Source organism: Arachis stenosperma, chromosome 1 (genome assembly GCF_014773155.1).
Source record: "Arachis stenosperma cultivar V10309 chromosome 1, arast.V10309.gnm1.PFL2, whole genome shotgun sequence".
Lineage (NCBI taxonomy): Eukaryota > Viridiplantae > Streptophyta > Magnoliopsida > Fabales > Fabaceae > Arachis > Arachis stenosperma.
The window spans coordinates 100496990-100503515 of record NC_080377.1 but is presented as its reverse complement, the minus strand read 5'-3'; the positions used below and the strand labels follow the sequence as shown (position 1 = coordinate 100503515).

At 38.5% G+C, this 6526-nt stretch overlaps 1 non-coding gene across 1 annotated transcript; it reads left to right on the top strand.

The window, feature by feature from the left end:
• The first annotated feature begins 3385 nt into the window (after positions 1 to 3385).
• On the top strand, positions 3386 to 3489 carry LOC130948293 (small nucleolar RNA R71). The gene has a single exon (XR_009073000.1). It is a non-coding gene; the product is annotated as a small nucleolar RNA R71 (small nucleolar RNA).
• Positions 3490 to 6526: the final 3037 nt, after the last annotated feature.

Here is a 6526-nt window from a genome sequence, read left to right as displayed (position 1 = left end):
CTTTGGGACCGAAACCAATGATCACTCTTGTTCTTATGTATTTTCAACGGTGGAGTTTCTACACACCATAGATTAAGGTGTGGAGCTCTGCTGTACCTCGAGTATTAATGCAATTACTATTGTTCTTCTATTCAATTCCGCTTGTTCTTTGTCCAAGATATCACTTGTTCTTCAACTTGATGAATGTGATGATCCGTGACACTCATCATCAATCTCACCTATGAACGTGTGACTGACAACCACCTCCGTTCTACCTTAGATTGGGTGAATATCTCTTGGATTCCTGATACACGATGCATGGTTGATCGCCTGACAACCGAGTGCTCGCCTGACAAACGAGCCAGCCATTCCGTGAGATCAGAGTCTTCGTGGTATAGGCAAGAACTGATGGCGGCATTCAAGAGAATCCGGAAGGTCTAACCTTGTCTGTGGTATTCTGAGTAGGATTCAATGATTGAATGACTGTGACGTGCTTCAAACTCCTAGCAGGTAGGCCGTTAGTGACAGACGCAAAAGAATCACTGGATTCTATTCCGGCCTGACCGAGAACCGACAGATGGATAGCCGTGCCGTGACAGGGTGCGTTGAACATTTCCACTGAGAGGATGGGAGGTAGCCACTGACAACGGTGAAACCCTTGCATAAGCTTGCCATGGAAAGGAGTAAGAAGGATTGGATGAAGACAGTAGGAAAGCAGAGAGACGGAAGGGAAGGCATCTTCATACGCTTATCTGAAGCTCTCACCAATGATATACATAAGTATCTCTATCTTTATCTTTATGTTTTATTCATCATTTATACCCATTTGAGTCTGCCTGACTAAGATTTACAAGGTGACCATAGCTTGCTTCATACCAACAATCTCCGTGGGATCGACCCTTACTCGCGTAAGGTTTATTACTTGGACGACCCAGTGCACTTGCTGGTTAGTTGTGCGGAGTTGTGATAAAGAGTTGAGATTGCAATGAGCGTACCATGTTGATGGCGCCATTGATGATCACAATTTCGTGCACCAAAATGCAAAAAAGCTATGCTTTGGGTGGGAAAGAGTTTTGAATTTTGAAGGTGAATGGGGAAGAGTGGATAGAAGTGAGTGGTGAATGAAAAACAGAAGGGATGACAATGAATGGAGAGAGAGAGGGCGAGGTAGGTGGGGATCCTGTGAGGTCCACAGATCCTGAGGTGATCCTGTGGGGGTCCACAGATCTTGAGGTGTCAAGGAATTCCATCCCTGCACCAAATAGGCATGTAAAATGCCTTTGCACACCATTCTGGCGTTTAAACGCCGTGTGGTGCACATTCTGGGCGTTCAACGCCCATGTAAAAGCATGTTTCTGGCGTTAAACGCCAGTTTCATGCTTGTTACTGGCGTTCAGCGCCAGTTTTTCCTCTCTGGGCACATTCCTGGCGTTCAGCGCCAGGATGTTGCTTGTTTCTGGCGTTCAGCGCCAGAATGGTGCTCTGTTCTGGCGTTGAACGCCGGCCAGATGCACCTTACTGGCGTTGAACGCCAGCCTATGCGTCCTCCAGTGTGCGAATTTTTTCTTCTGCTGTTTTTGATTCTGTTTTTAATTTTTATGATTTTTTCGTGACTCCTCATGATCATGTACCTAATAAAACACAAAATAGCAATAAAATATAATAAAATAAAAATTAGATAAATAAAATTGGGTTGCCTCCCAACAAGCGCTTCTTTAATGTCAATAGCTTGACAGTGGCTCTCATGGAGCCACAAGGTGATCAGGTCAATGTTGTATAGTTGTCCACACCAAACTTAGAGTTTGGATATGGGATCTTAACACCAAACTTAGAGTTTGACTGTGGGGGCTCTTCTTGACTCTGAACTGAGAGAAGTTCTTTATGCTTACTCTCTATTATCACAGAGGGATGGCCATGTGCCTTAAACACAAGGTAGTCCCCATTCAATTGAAGGACTAATTCACCTCTGTTGACATCTATCACAGCTTCTGCTGTGGCTAGGAAAGGTCTTCCAAGGATGATGCAATCATCCTCCTCTTTCTTAGTGTCTAAGATTATGAAATCAGCAGGGATGTAAAGGCCTTCAACCTTTACTAGTACGTCCTCTACTAATCCATAAGCTTGTCTTAATGACTTGTCTGCTAATTGTAATGAGAACAAGGCAGGTTGTACCTTAATGATCCCCAGTTTCTCCATTACAGGGAGTGGCATAAGATTTATCCCTGACCCCAGATCACATAGAGCTTTTTCAAAGCTCATGGTGCCTATGGTGCAAGGTATTAAGAACTTACCAGGATCTTGTTTCTTTTGAGGTAGAGTTTTCTGAATCCAAGAATCCAGTTCACTAATGAGCAAGGGAAGTTCACTTTCCCAGGTCTCATTACCAAACAACTTGGCATTCAGCTTCATGATAGCTCCTAAGTATTGAGCAACTTGCTCTCCAGTCACATCTTCATCCTCTTCAGAGGATGAATAGTCTTCAGAGCTCATGAATGGCAGAAGGAGATTCAATGGAATCTCTATGGTCTCTGTATGAGCCTCAGATTCCTTTGGATCCTTAATAGGAAACTCCTTCTTGCTTGAGGAACGTCCCAGGAGGTCTTCCTCACTAGGATTTTCGTCCTCCTCCTCCCTTGTGCATTCGGCCATATTGACTATGTCAATGGCTTTGCACTCCCCTTTTGGATTCTCTTCTGTATTGCTTGGGAGAGTACTGGGAGGAGTTTCAATGACTTTCTTACTCAGCTGGCCCACTTGTGCCTCCAGATTTCTAATGGAGGATCTTGTTTCACTCATGAAACTGAAAGTGGCCTTTGATAGATCAGAGACTACATTGGCTAAATTAGAAGTGTTTTGTTCAGAATTCTCTGTCTGTTGCTGAGAAGATGATGGATATGGCTTGCTATTGCCCAGCCTATTACGTCCACCATTGTTAAAACCTTGTTGAGGTTTTTGTTGATCCTTCCATGAGAAACTTGGATGATTTCTCCATGGTAAGTTATAGGTGTTTCCATAAGGTTCACCCATGTAATTAACCTCTGCCATGGCAGGGTTCTCAGGATTATAAGCTTCTTCAGAAGCTGCCTCTCTAGTACTGTTGGATGCATGTTGCCATCCATCAGATTTTGAGAGATCATGTTGACCTGTTGAGTCAACACTTGTTCTGAGCCAATATGGCATTCAGAGTATCAATTTCAAGAACTCCTTCTTTTGAGGTATCCCATTGTTCACGAATTCCTCTCAGAAGTGTACATGAATTGGTTGTTTGCAACCATGTCAATGACTCTTGAGCCTCTTCAGGCGTTTTCTTCAGGTGAATAGATCCACCTGCAGAATGGTCCAATGACATTTTCGAAATTCAGAGAGACCATAATAGAATATATCTAATATGGTCCATTCTGAAAACATGTCAGATGGACATCTTTTGGTCAGCTGCTTGTATCTTTCCCAAGCTTCATAGAGGGATTCACCATCTTTTTGTTTGAAGGTTTAAACATCCACTCTCAGCTTGCTCAGCTTTTGAGGAGGAAAGAATTTATCCAAGAAAGCAGTGACCAGCTTATCCCATGAGTCCAGGCTATCCTTAGGTTGTGAATCCAACCATATTCTAGCTCTGTCTCTTACAGCACAAGGGAAAAGCATGAGTCTGTAGACTTCAGGATCAACTCCATTCGTCTTTACAGTCTCACAGATCTGCAAGAACTCAGTTAAAAACTGATAGGGATCTTCAGATGGAAGTCCATAAAACTTGCAGTTTTGTTGCATTAAGGCAACTAGTTGAGGCTTAAGCTCAAAGTTGTTGGCTCCAATGGCAGGAATGGAGATGCTTCTTCCATCAAACTTGGACGTCGGCTTTGTGAAGTCACCAAGCATTCTCCTTGCATTATTATTATTTTCGGCTGCCATCTCCTTCTCTTGTTCTAATGTTTCTGAAAGGTTACCTTTAGAATAATTTAATTTAGCTTTTCTTAATTTTCTCTTCAGAGTCCTTTCAGTTTCTGGATCAATTTCAACAAGAGTGCCTTTATCCTTGTTCCTACTCATATGAAAGAGAAGAAAACAAGAAAAGGAAGAGGAATCCTCTATGTCACAGTATAGAGATTCCTTTATGTTAGTAGAAAAAAGAAGGGGTAGAAGAATGAAGAGGGAGATTCGGATTTTTGGATGAAGAGAGGTGGAGAGAAGTGTTAGTAATTAAATAATTAAATAGAAGAAGAAAAGAGAAGGGATATTTCGAAAATATTTTTTTTTTTTGAAAAGGGGTTAGTGATTTTCGAAAATTAGAGATAAAATGTAATTAAAATTGAAATTATTAATTGATTAAAAAGAATTTTTTTGAAAAAGAAAGAGGTATTTTCGAAAATTAGAGGGGGAGAAGTAGTTAGGTGATTTTGAAACAGATAAAAAAAAACAAACAAAAAGTTAGTTAGTTGATTGAAAAAGATTTGAAATCAAAATTTAAAAAGATAAGAAGATAAGGAGTTAGATAAGATATTTTGAATTCAAATTTTGAAAAAGATTTAATTTTTAAAAAAGATAAAATAAAAGATAAAAAGAATTAATTTCAAAAAAATTTAAAATTATTTACTTCACTAACAAGAAACTACAAGATAAGATTCTAGAACTTAAAGATTGAACCTTTCTTAACAAGAAAGTAACAAACTTCAAATTTTTGAACCAATCACATTAATTATTAGTGAATTTTCGAAAATTAGATGTAAAGATAAGAAAAAGATTTTGAAAATATTTTGAAAAAGATTTTTTTGAAATTTTCGAAAATAAAAAAAATTGAAAAAGATATGATTTTGAAAAAGATTTTGAAAAGATAAGATTTTCTTAAAATTGAAATTTTGACTTGACTTGTAAGAAACAACTAATTTTAAAAATTTTGACCAAGTCAACCCAAAATTTCGAAAATTTGGAGGGAAATAAGGAAAAGATATTCTTTTGATTTTTGAATTTTTAATTATGAGAGAGAAAAACAACAAAATTACTCAATGCATGAAATTTTTAGATCAAAACAATGAATGCATGCAAGAATGCTATGAATGTCAAGATGAACACCAAGAACACTTTGAAGATCAGGATGAACATCAAGAACATAATTTTGAAAAATTTTTATGCAAAGAAACATGCAAGACACCAAACTTAGAAATCTTTAATGCATGGACTCTAACAAACAAAAAATGCATATGAAAAACACAAACACACAAAACAAGAAAACATCAAGATCAAACAAGAGGACTTATCAGAACAACTTGAAGATCATGAAGAACACTATGAATGCATGGGATTTTCGAAAAATGCAAGAAAAATTTTTAAAAGCATGCAATTGACACCAAACTTAAAAATTGACTCAAGACTCAAACAAGAAACACAAAATATTTATTTTTTTATTTTTATGATTTTATGAATTTTTTTTTTTTGAATTTTTATTATTTTTTCGAAAATAAAGTTTAGAAAACGAAAAATAAAAGAAAAATTTTGAAAAAGATTTTTGAAAAGAAATTACCTAATCTGAGCAACAAGATGAACCGTCAGTTGTCCATACTCGAACAATCCCCGGCAACGGCGCCAAAACTTGGTGGACGAAATTGTGATCCTTATTCTTTAAGTTGCACTCCTTGTAAATTATGGAATTTGAAATTGGCACGAGTGAACACAACTCCGTTCACTAACCAGCAAGTGTACTGGGTCGTCCAAGTAATAAACCTTACGTGAGTAAGGGTCGATCCCACAGAGATTGTTGGTATGAAGCAAGCTATGGTCACCTTGTAAATTCAGTTAGGCAGATAAAATTATGGAATTTAGAAAATCAAATAATAAAAAGAAATAATAAAAGGGATACTTATGCAGATTCATTGGTGGGAATTTCAGATAAGCATATGGAGATACTGTATGGCTCAAGAACACCTACTTTCCTATTGCTTCAACTCAATCCTTCTTACTCTTTTCCATGGCAAGCTGTGTATAGGGGTTCACCGTTCGACGATAGCTACTTTGAATCCTCTCGGGAAAATGGTCCTCTGCGGCTGTCACTCGCATGGCTAATCGTCTGGAGGCATCACACTGGCCGAAGGCTACATCCCATCCTCGCAGTGAAAACTACGCTCACGCGCTCTGTCACAGCACGGCTAATCACTGGTTGGTTCCCGCGCCTACTGATGAGCGGATAATTTATACGCTTTTTGGCATTGTTTTTAGTATGTTTTTGGTAGTTTTAGTTGAGTTCTTAGTATATTTTTATTAGTTTTTAATTAAAATTCACTTTTCTAGACTTTACTATGAGTTTGTGTGTTTTTCTGTGATTTCAGGTATTTTCTGGCTGAAATTGAGGGATCTGAGCAAAAATCTGATTCAGAGACTGAAAAGGACTGCAGATGCTGTTGGATTCTGACCTCCCTGCACTCGAAGTGGATTTTCTGGAGCTAAAGAAGCCCCATTGGCGCGCTCTCAACGGCGTTGGAAAGTAGACATCCTGGGCTTTCCAGCAATATATAATAGTCGATACTTTGCCCAAGATTTGATGACCCAAACCGGCGTTCAA